General features: G+C 38.6%; 1 non-coding gene across 1 annotated transcript; it reads right to left on the reverse strand.

Moving 5' to 3' along the window:
- Window positions 1-1,354: 1,354 nt before the first annotated feature.
- Window positions 1,355-1,460, reverse strand: LOC122049795. Its single transcript, XR_006131052.1, has one exon. It is a non-coding gene; the product is annotated as a small nucleolar RNA R71 (small nucleolar RNA).
- Window positions 1,461-12,156: the final 10,696 nt, after the last annotated feature.

Here is a 12,156-nt window from a genome sequence, read left to right on the forward strand (position 1 = left end):
ACTGCCTAACATCCCAGTTAGGACTTTCTCACTGCCTGGCTTCACTCACTAGGACTTTCCCACTGCCTGGCTTCACTCACCAGGACTTTCCACACTGCCTAACATCCCAGTTAGGACTTTCCCATTCACCTAGCTTCACTCACTAGGATTTTCACCTGGCTTCACTCACCAGGATTTTCCCGAATGCCTGGCTTCACTCACCAGGACTTTCACCTTCACCTAGCTTCACTCACTAGGATTTTCACCTGGATTCACTCACCAGGATTTCCCGACTGCCTGGCTTCACTCACCAGGACTTTTCCCCGTGCCAAACTCCCTGTTTGGACTTTCCCCGTGCCAAGTCTCCATACTTGGACTTTTCACGTGCCAAGCTCCCTGCTTGGACTTTTCCAGTGCCAAGTCTCCATACTTGGACTTTTCCAGTGCCAAGCTCCCTGCTTGGACTTTTCCGTGCCAAGTCTTCATACTTGGACTTTTCCCGAATCAGGTCAACCAGGTCAACCTTGACCTACGGTTGCACCAATAATCTCCCAAACATCTATTCTTGTCCCACATCAAGAATAGAACTCTCTCACGAGTGTCAAACATCAACATGCAACACAACTAGGTCAACCTTGACCTAAGGTTGCACCGACAATCTTCCCAAGTCAAACATCAAAATACAACTCGAGTCACGTCAACTCGAGTCGGGTCAACCAGGTCAACCTTGACCTAACGTTGCACCAACACCGGGGACTGTTTTTGATTAACATTAGTTGATTAGCATATCAGTTACTCTAGACATTTTTTTTCTTTTTCTTTTTTTTTTCTTTTTCTTTTTCTTTTTGCATTTTCTTTCTTATTTTCATTATGCACTTTCTTTCTTGTAATTTAAAATTTGCATTTTCTTTCTTGCTTTTTATATAGCATTTTAATTCTTGTCTTTAATTCTTCATTTTTGTTCTTTCTCATAATTTTTCTTAGATATCCATGAGCACTAACATGTCAAGCAGACCCTTAAGAAATTTTTCTGCATCCATTTCTGCAAGATTTTTATCTCCCATTGTGCAACCTCATATTGAAGCGGAAAGTTTTCAACTAGACCCAGAGTTAATTTTCATGATACAAGGTCATAAATTTGGAGGAGAAGTATCAGAAAGTTCTTATCTGCACCTTGAGATATTTCTAGAACTTTGTGATATGGTGAATTATGAAGGAGTGTCAGCAGATGTAGTTCGATTGATGACATTTCCTTTTAGTATCAAGGATAAAGCAAGGACTTGGTTATATTCCCTCCGTTCTCAAAGCATCACAAGTTGGAAACAATTGGAGAAGCAATTTCTGGATCATTTTTTCCCTCCAAGTAGAATAATTTATATGAGGAATTGCATCACAAATTTTGCTCAGGCATATGGAGAATCATTATTTGAAGCATGGGACAGATTCAAGAGTCTACAAAGACAGTGCCCTCATCATGATTTTGAAAAGTGGCTGACCCTGTATATATTCTATAGGGGAATTTCTTTCTCAGATAAGTGTTTGTTAGATTTATCAACTGGAGGTTCTTTTATGGACACGAGTGTAGATGAAGCATATACGTTAATTGATTAAGTGGCATTGAACCTCCATGAATGGTTGAACAAAAGTTGGATGGAATCTCCCTAAAAAATTCAAGAAGTGCAAGCCATAAATGTAAGAGAGTCTGTCAAACAAAATGCAGTTCAACCACCCAAGAATGTTGAAATTCACAAGTCATAGAATGAGGAGTTCAAACATTGGGGGGGAAAAGATTAGTAGCATAGTTTCAAAATGGTTCAAAGAAGACTTTCCTCCTACAGAGACATGATCTAGTGTAAATGATAATGATAATAAGTTGAGAAGTGGCAAGAATCATGAAGAACTTTTGAAGAAGGATTTGTTTAGAATTGAGGAGAAGAACAATAGAAGAGCACAAGAACTCAGTTCCATTACTCCAAGAAGTTCACAAAGGCCACAAGTACCCTTCCCTTAACGATTAATGACATCAACACTAGATAAGCAAGTTAGACCTCCTCCGCAAGCTCAAAGAGAATATGGGAAAAAAGAAGTTCAATATTTTCCAAGACCTTCATTAAATGTTCCTTTTCCACAAAGGCTAGTGAAGGTCAATGAAAACAAAAACTTTAAAAAGTTTTGTGATCCAAATATGGTTGAGTGCGGATTTTAGGATGTATATGAAGATGAAGACTCTTCGGATGAGGATTATGATGATAATGTAGAGGATATCAAGTTTTCAGATCTACCATCTGAGTTTACAAGGTGTTATGATGAAATTGAATTTTCAGATGAAGAATGTGATGTGGTAGATCAACTTAAAACTGCAAGTGAAGTTATTGATCCTCTTATAATTGATTCTCCTATTGAGGATATTGATGTTGGCTTGTTTTTTGATGTATGTATTAATGATGATGATATGGAAGGAAGTGTAGGGAGCTGTGTTGTAGAAGCAACATCTCAAGAATCACCTCCTTTGTCCACACAACCCTTAGAGATTATGAGAGTTGCAAATATTGAACATGTTGTGGACCAATGTGTAAGGACTTATGCAGAGTTGGCAGAGTCTCAAGAATCACCACCTTTGGTAGGACCAACACTTGAGCCAGAGCCAGAACCATCATTTGATTCAGAGGAAGTCACATCCACATGTTTAGAACCTGTATGCATCTCTCAGCAATGTAAGGTTAGTACTTCTTGTGATCTTTTAGAAAATTTTATAGAGGTACCTAGATTTGACTTTATTGAATGTGATTCAGTTTTTATTCTTATTCTGCTTATCTTAATATGGTTTTGGTTCTATCTTATTTAACATGTATGCGGGAGATTTGTATTTCTTCTGAGTGTGCAGATTTCTATGAGGCCGATATTTGGAAGCTCAATCTGAAGCATCTTCGACCACCTAAAAAAACTTCAAAAAAGACGAAAATTGAGAGAGCGATACTTCATTTTTTTAACTCCAATATTAAAAGCTCTCTCCGTAATAAGAGCCCTTGGTAGGAGGGTGCTAAAATATCTTACTCCTCTAAGAGTGAGATTTAGATGAATCTAATGAGGTGGTCGAACGAATGACCTTAAACAAGCGCTTCTTGGGAGGCAACCCAAGTTCATTTTTTTTGTTTTCATTCATGTCTTTAGTTCTTTCTAATTTCATTTCTTTCTTTATAATAAACATATATCATCTACTTAATTTTTGTTGTCAATCTTCTTTTATAGGATTTAAAGATTAGGAGGAGGGCAATTACATGATGGAGAAGTTAATGACATGGGCATTTGACACAAATTATTTGGTAACTTCTCTTACTTTAAATCTTCTCCACATTGTTTTTAGTTTTCATTGGGACAATGAAAAGTTTAAGTCTGGGGGGATGCATTAGATGCATTTGGTTTAGTTTGCTGATTTCTTTTGCATAATAAAATTTTGTTAGTTGCATCACTCATCACATCATGATTGTTTGTTTCTTAATGCAAAATACTAGCACGTTTATTCTAGATTTTATGTGGTTTATGTGTTACTTATGGTGTTAGTATGTTTAGTGATCTATCTTTTTCTATCTATGATAGCATGAAGTGAGAAATGTTTTTACTATAAGAGTTTAAATATTTACCTTGTTTTAGGACCTCTATACACTTTGCCTAGTTTTAATTGTTGATAACTCTGAAAATAGTCATGATTCATTGAATTGGACTAGTACTTGTATTTCTAAGGTGACCTCTTAATTACATTTTGGTTACTGGATAACCTTGGATCATGACAACTCACTTGGAAAAAATCAAAATCCCTGCATTTGCACTTATGTTTGCATATGTGATTAGTGCTTCACCTTATAAAGCACCAAAAAATAAAAAATAAAAAATCATCATTTGAATAAGGGATAAAAAATAGTTATCGTGAGTGGAAACTAACAATTTACCCCTTTGAGACCGAGTTATGTTACTGGGGAAATAAATGTTATGTTTCTCTTGATTCCAAGTAGTCCTTTAAGACCTTGTGTAGTTTTAGATATATGAACCAAGCGTGTGGCAAGTAAGTGTCTATCACCGGAAGCATAAGGAACACAATTTTATGACGACTTGACTAGACTTAGGGATTGATTCTTGATAAATTTAGGCCACAATTTTAATTTAATTTTGAATTTTGAAATTCTTGACAAATTTAGAATTTTGAATTTTAATTATGAATTTTAATTTTGAATTTCGAGTTTTAATTCGAATTTGAATTTGAGTTTCGAATTTTGAATTTTAATTTAATTTTAATTATGAATTTGAATTTCAAATTTCGAGTTTTAATTCGAATTTCGAATTTGAATTTGAATTTCAAATTTTTAATTTTTATTTCTTTGTCATCTCACCCGATCTAAATTTTCAATCAGGTAATCATATAATTTTTGTGAGATGAGTTAGGTTCAATTTTAGGATTTGGTTTAACTTTGTGTTAGATTCAGGTTTAGCTTTGGGTTCAACAAGTAGACATTTTTTGGATAAACTTCTGGGCTATAGTGAGTCACTAGGACATCATTAAAGTAACCATGCCTTCGAGGTTTTCCAAATAGTCCTACCCATTGAGTTTAGTGCAAAACCTTGGTCTCACTGGTTAGGATCCGTAAAGGGTAGCTTTAGTCAGTTCCACTTAGCCAAATGCACCAGGTCGAAGCCATATCTTCCTAGACATGCGATGACTAAGCTTCCTCAACGTACTATCATGCAATACTTCACCAGTACCGTGAATCAAGTTAAACCTAACCCTTTTTAATTTAACCTTAATTACCCTACCGGGTAGTGTACTCTTGGTTACCCTTGTTGGGTGGATTAAGTTTGGAGGTGTCAGCTATTCTGGAGCCTTCCCTTGGATTTTAAAGGTTTAATTTCTGAATTTTATTTTAATTTGGATTTTTGATTTAATTTGAATTTCAAATTGAATTCTACTTTGAATGGAATTTTAATTTAATTTGATTTAATTTGGATTTTAATTTAATTTAATTTTTATTGTTTTAATTTGATTTTATTTAATTTGAATTTTTAATTTAATTTTATTTAATTTGGATTTTAATTTAATTTAATTTGGATTTTAATTTAATTTAATTTTTATTATTGTTCTTCTAGCTCCCCTTGGATCATAGCCTCGATATGGTCTATCTGTAACGACCACCCTTCTCACTACTCTCTAAAGGTGTCCGTTACATAACTACTATAAACTCTTACTTAACTAGTGTAACAAACTGTACTTAACTTTTTTTCAAAAACACTTAAAATTTCGGCAGAGTATTGCAGTACAGCAGGACTAAAATACAATACAATACTGACATGCACATATAACACATAATAGCAGAAACATATGGAACTATATCTCAATGCAAACACAAAAGTACCTACTTACTAAACTAAACTCATTTTAGCATGCAATCTAAAACAAGAATAATCTCAATGACATGGAATATAAAGTACAATCTCGAATGACATGGAATGTAAAGTACAATCTCAAATGTTTCTTATGCACTCAAACACGGAAACTTAATACGTCCCAAGTCTCTCCCATAGTCCTAGCATCACACATCATCGAACACCTCCTTGTCACCTTCCTTTGCTATAACTTTTCCTTTCTTTTATCTGCAGTAAGAGGAAATGCAATCTATAAGCAAAATTGCTTAGTAAGCGCTATCTAACTCACAAAAACTCGAATATGCATGTAAGCTGAAAGAAATCTGAAAACCGAATATTCAAAGGAAAATTCTACTCATACTCATCTAATAGCAAAAGAAACATAGCATACTGAAATACTAAACATGTAAGCAGATCTAAACAACATGTCAGCATATAAGAAAACTAAACTTGCTGAATTTTAAACCTATGTGAAGCTTATTTCACTTGTTTAAAATTTATACTTTAATACTTCAAAATAATAATAAAGCTTCCTTGGGCCCCAGGCTTAGTAACAATGCGCGCTCCTTAATAGGGACTGTGGTAGCTAGTCACCAGTCCTATGAGGGTAAAGACCTTGGTCTTACCAGGGCCAAGACCTTGGAATTGGTCACCTAGATTTGTTTAACGACAACCTTGGAAGTCGGGTACTAGCCTTTTAAAAATAAAATACTTGTTATCTTTTATTACTTCTAATATATAATGCCTCGACATTTTAATAAGCACTTTGTGTGCCAAAATCCCTAAAGTCTTGACCTTGGGATCTACTTAAGGCCTTGGCCTTTTTCTTTCTTATACTTTATCTTTCTTATACTTGTTAATACCTCTAAAAACAATGTCTCATACAAATTCTAACTTTGAAATGCTTAGATAACTAAAATTGCACACTTAAACATACTAAGATTGAATGCTTAAACAAACTGAAATTGGATACTTAAACAAACTAAAATTGAATGCTTTAATAACTGAAACTGCTGTGCTTGAGAAGTTCTAAAACTGCAGTTTAAACAGAAATAAATCTGCATATTATCTTAAAAAAAAATCTGCATGCCAGGCTAATTAAAATTCTGCATATTATGCTACAAAATTCTGCATACTATAAGCTTTAACAAAATCTGCCTTCAAGCTTAAATAGAAATCTGCATATATAACTAACAAAAATCTGCACTACATTATGCTAATCAAGATTCTGCAAGTATAACAAAATCTACTACACAAACTGAACTGCTAAACCACATGCCAATCTAAAACTGCTTATATAAAAACTGATAATGAAAGATCTAATAACACAAGGGGTATAACAGCATGTTGATCAACTGTTATCCGAAGGATTTATCAAAGCCATTAAAATCCAACAGAACTCCCAAATTAAGGTTATTCACACCCAATGCATGGCACAAACCCAAATCCGTACAACAAGCTTTAAGGAATTGTTCATGCTCTTTTCATAACACTATCCGTTTGCAACGTCGCAACCCCAACAATACGTCATTCATGCTCAGCATCGTAGCAAGGTAAGAACCTAAATCTGCATGCTACTATAGGTGAAGACTATTTCATGCTCACGGTAGTAACAAGGAATCCAAAATTGTATGCTAAATATAAGGGCTGTTCTGGCTTGACAAAAAGAACAGCAACAAACGAAATACAACTCTTGAGGGCGTGCTGTGAAATAAAAAGGAAGTACAACTCTTGAGGCATGCTGTGAGACAACATTTCCTTATCAATTCACCTACAAGCAAGCTCTAAGGTTTCATGCAAAGCTTTGGGAACAAGGAGAAGAATAAGGAATAAACCTCGGAACTATCCTACTGCAGGTGAGTAGCAACTTACAATGGTTTCTTGGACTCACAACCGGAGAAAGGAACTTCTAGGGTTCGGATAGCTCAAATCTCCGACCTCTCCTTGCGCCCACAGCCTCTCCTCGACGAGAGGATCACCACCACGTGAAAAATCCCTCGGAGAACACCCTCGCCGGCTGACGGGGATGTGCCCTAGGTTTGTCTTCGTCGTCGCCTAAGAGCCGTCGCACGGGAAGAGAAGAGGAGAGAAAGATTTCGATCGGGAGAGAAAGATTTGCCCGAAAATCACTTAAGTTCTCTCTTATTATACCTAGGGTTCTTATTCAATGCTATTCCTTAAATATATTTTGCTACCTATCTGATTAGCATCGTCCTCTTGGACACTTGGTCAGCCGGATTCGCTTAAGACTTGGTTCGGCCAGAGGTCGCGGGTTCAAGCTTCGGCTGAACCTATTTATTTTTTGAAACTTCCTCCTTTTCGTAAAAATACCAAACGAACTCCAAAAATTACATAAAAATACTCTAAAATCTCTAGAATATTTCTAAGGTATTTCTAAATATTTTTAACCACTATTAGAACTCGAAATGAGGAAATTTGGGTTGTTACAATTCCCCATACCTTATAAAAAGTTCGTCCTCGAACTTAGAATAACTCTGGATATTTCTGTCTCATGCTGCCCTCACGCTCCCAAGTGACTTCCTCATGCTTCTGGTTCTGCCAGATGACCTTCACTAGTGGCACCTCTTTGTTTCTTAGTCTCTTAATTTCTCTGTCCACTATCTGTGTAGGTCTGCTCTCATAGCTAAGATCCTCCTGAATCTTCACTGACTGTGGCTGAATCACTTGGCTAGGGTCGTGGAGACACTTCTTTAGCATGGAGACATTAAATACATTATGTATTGCTGACATGTCTTGAGGTAAGTCCAGCTTGTAAGCTACCTTCCCAATCCTCTCTGTAATCAGGTAAGGTCCTACATAGCGAGGACTTAATTTGCTCTTCTTGCCAAATCTCATCACTCCCTTCATAGGAGCGACTTTGAGAAAAACTGAATCCCCTACTTGGAACTCAAGTGGCCTACTGCGTGTGTCAGCATAACTCTTCTGTCTACTCTGGGCAGTGTCAATCCTCTGTCTGATCTTCTGGATAGCCTGAGTGGTCTCATCTATCATCTCAGTCTGAATGCCCAGCTCTACTTCCATTTCTTTTCTTTCACCTGCTTCTTGCCAGCAAATGGGTGATCTGCACTTCCTGCCATACAATGCCTCATATGGTGCCATCTTGATGGTGGCCTGATAGCTATTGTTGTAGGCAAACTCAGCTAAGCACAGATACTTGCACCAACTTCCCTTGAAATCTAGCGCACAAGCTCTGAGCATATCTTCTAAAATATGATTTACTCGCTCTGTCTGTCCATCAGTCTGAGGATGGAAGGCTGTGCTGAACTTGAGTTTGGTGCCTAGTGCATTCTGAACACACTCCCAAAAGTGAGAGGTGAAGCGCCCATCTCTATAAGAAACAATAGATTTTGGAACTCCATGAAGTCTGATCACTTCCTTAACATATAGCTGTACCAACTGCTCTATAGAATGGGACACCTTGATGGCTAGAAAATAGGTAGACTTGGTCAATCTATCCACTATTACCCATATTGCATCATATCCGTTCGTGGTTCTTGGAAGACCTGTTATAAAGTCCATGGATATGTCTTCCCACTTCCATTCTGGTATTGGGAGAGGTTGTAACATTCCTCCTGGTCTCTGGTGTTCTGCTTTGACTCTCTGGCATGTCAGACAGGTACTGACATACTTTGCAACATCTCTTTTGAGTCCAGACCACCAGAATCTCTGTTTCACATCCTGATACATCTTGGTGGAACCAGGATGCATGGAGTAAGGTGTACTATGAGCTTCTTCTAAAATTTTCTTTCTCAATTCTTCATCATTGGGGATACAAAGGCGGCTCCCCTGATAAAGAATTCCACTGTCTGATACTCGAAACTCTGAATTTTTCCCTTTTTGTACCCCTTACTTAATCTTTTGGATATATGTATCTTCACTTTGCTTTCTCTGTATATCCTCAAGTAAGGTAGACTCTAAGGTCAATGTAGAGTGTTGCTCATAAATAACTTCAAGTCCGAAATCTGACAACTCCTTCTTCAGTGGCAGGGCTAATGATGACAAGGACATAAGAAGTGCACTGGACTTTCTGCTTAGTGCATCTGCCACTTTGTTAGCTTTGCCTGGGTGGTAGAGAATTTCACAGTCATAGTCTTTGACCAACTTTAGCCATCTGCGCTGTCTCATGTTTAAGTCTTTCTGGGTGAAGAAATACTTTAAACTCTGATGGTCTGTGAAGATTCTGCACTAGACTCTATACAAGTAGTGTCGCCAGAGTTTCAGTGCAAAGACCACAGCTGCCAGCTCAAGATCATGAGTGGGGTAGTTCTTCTCGTAGTCTTTGAGTTGTCTGGAAGCATAAGCTATAACTTTCCCTTCTTGCATGAGTACAACTCCTAGGCCCATCTTGGAAGCATCACTGTAGATGTCAAAACTCTTGTCACTTTCTGGGACTGTCAGAATGAGAGCACTGGTCAGTCTCTTATTTAGCTCTTGGAAACTCTGCTCACATTTGTCTGACCATTCAAACTTCTTGTCCTTCCTCGTTAGGGCTGTTAGTGGAGAGGCTATCTTGGAAAAGTCTTCCACAAATTTTCTGTAATACCCAGCTAAACCAAGGAAACTTCTGATCTCTCTAACGTTCTTGGGCCTATGCCAATTATTGACTGCCTCTATCTTAGCAGGATCCACTTGGATGCCTTCTTTAGAAATAATGTGACCTAGAAACGCCACCTGATTTAACCAGAATTCGCACTTTGATAATTTGGCATAAAGTTGTTTCTGCTGTAGGGTCTGCAGGACTATTCTCAAGTGCGTGTCATGCTCCTCTGGGGTTCTGGAATAGACTAGAATGTCGTCGATGAACACGATGACAAATTTGTCAAGGTATTCTATGAACACTCTGTTCATCAGGTCCATGAAGACTACAGGTGCATTAGTCACCCCAAAAGGCATGACTACGAATTCATAGTGTCCGTATCTGGTCCTGAAAGTTGTTCTGGGTATATCACTTTCCTTCACTTTCAACTGATGGTACCCAGAGCGCAGGTCTATCTTGGAGAACACTGTTGCCCCTTTCAATTGATAAAATAAGTCATTGATTCTGGGCAGTGGGTACTTGTTCTTGATTGTCACTTGATTCAGAGCCCTATAATCTATGCACATCCGCATAGATCCATCCTTCTTCTTGACAAACAACACAGGAGCTCCCCATGGTGAATGACTAGGGCGGATGAAACCTTTGTCAAGCAGCTCCTGAAGTTGGCCTTGTAACTCTTTCAGCTCTGCTAGAGACATGCGGTATGGAGCTTTTGAAATTGGACCGGTACCAGGAACCAATTCAATTCCAAACTCCACTTCTCTGTTGGGAGGTAGTCCAGGTAGCTCTTCTGGAAATACCTCTGGATACTCGCAGACTATCCGAACTTCCTCCTGCTTGGGTCTTTCTTGTTCTTCTGTACTCACGATATACGCAAGAAAACCAGCACACCCTTTAGCTAACATCTGGTGAGTTGTCAGAGAAGAGAGAAGCTTCTGGGTCCTCCTCCTTGGCACTCCTGTGAATTCAAAGGTTGGTTCACCCTCTGGACTAAAGATCACTTTCCTTCTGCGGTAGTCCACTGAAGCACTGTACTTGCTGAGAAAATCCATACCCAAAATGATATCAAAATCCTGCATGGCAAGGATTACCAGATTAACATATAGCTCTCGGTCTACAATTCTGACTGGTACAGCCCGAAGCCACTGGTTGGATTCCATGACTTCCCCAGAAGGTAGGGTCATCAGGAACTTGGAGTTCATGCTTTCTGTAGGTACCTGTAATTCTTTGGCAAAGGGTACTGATACAAAATAATGGGTTGCCTTAGTATCAAATAGTGCAGTAGCTAAATGCTGAAAAATAACTACTTGACCTGTTACGACCGTGGAGGCACTAACAGCTTCCTCTTTAGTGAGGGAGAATACTCTGACACTGGCTGGAACTGGTGGGGCTTCCAACCTTCCTTGACTGAGCTAAGGTCCTTCTAGAGTTACAGACATATAATGTAACTGAGGCTTGCCTCCATATTGTATTGGCTGTGGTTGAGGTGCTTTGAGCTTGTTAGGGCATTCTTTAGCCATGTGTCCTTCCTGCCCACATGAATAACATCCCGTCTTACCCAAAAGACAGGCTCCTGGATGGGTTCTCCCACATTTAAGACAGAGAGGGAACTTGGTCTACTTGTTTATTGGTCCTCCTTTCTGGTTACCTCCTGAGTTCCACTGCTTTCTCTTGTTATCTTTGCCCTCCAGTGCTGCTTATTTGCCTGAGGTTTCTGACTCCCTGCTATCTTGTCTTCGATCTGGACTGGCTTGTGTTGCGCTCGTTGTGCCTTGATGTTATTTAGATAGTGCTCAGCGACTAATGCTCTGCTGACCAGCTCTTCGCCAGTCTGGGGCTGGTGAGTTCCACTACTCACATTAAGTGCTATCACTGGTCTCAGCATCCTGAGCATCAGTCTGACTCGTTCCTTCTCCGTACTTACTAGCTCTGGACAGAGACGAGCTAGCCTATTGAATCTTTTAACTGCTTCTTCCACTAACAGGTCACCTTGTCTGAATTCTATAAACTCTTCATAGTGCTTATTGGTGATCCGCTGGCAGAAGAATTCTTCATAAAACTCTGCCTCAAAGTTAGCCCAGCTCATCTGATTGACTGCTCTCTTGCTTTTAACTCTCACCCACCACATACGAGCATCTCCAGATAGGCAGAAAGAGACACACTTGACCTTCTCGACTTCTGGCCAGTTAAGAAGCTCCATCGTGCTC

This window comes from Zingiber officinale, chromosome 2B, assembly GCF_018446385.1.
Source record: "Zingiber officinale cultivar Zhangliang chromosome 2B, Zo_v1.1, whole genome shotgun sequence".
Taxonomy (NCBI): Eukaryota; Viridiplantae; Streptophyta; class Magnoliopsida; order Zingiberales; family Zingiberaceae; genus Zingiber; species Zingiber officinale.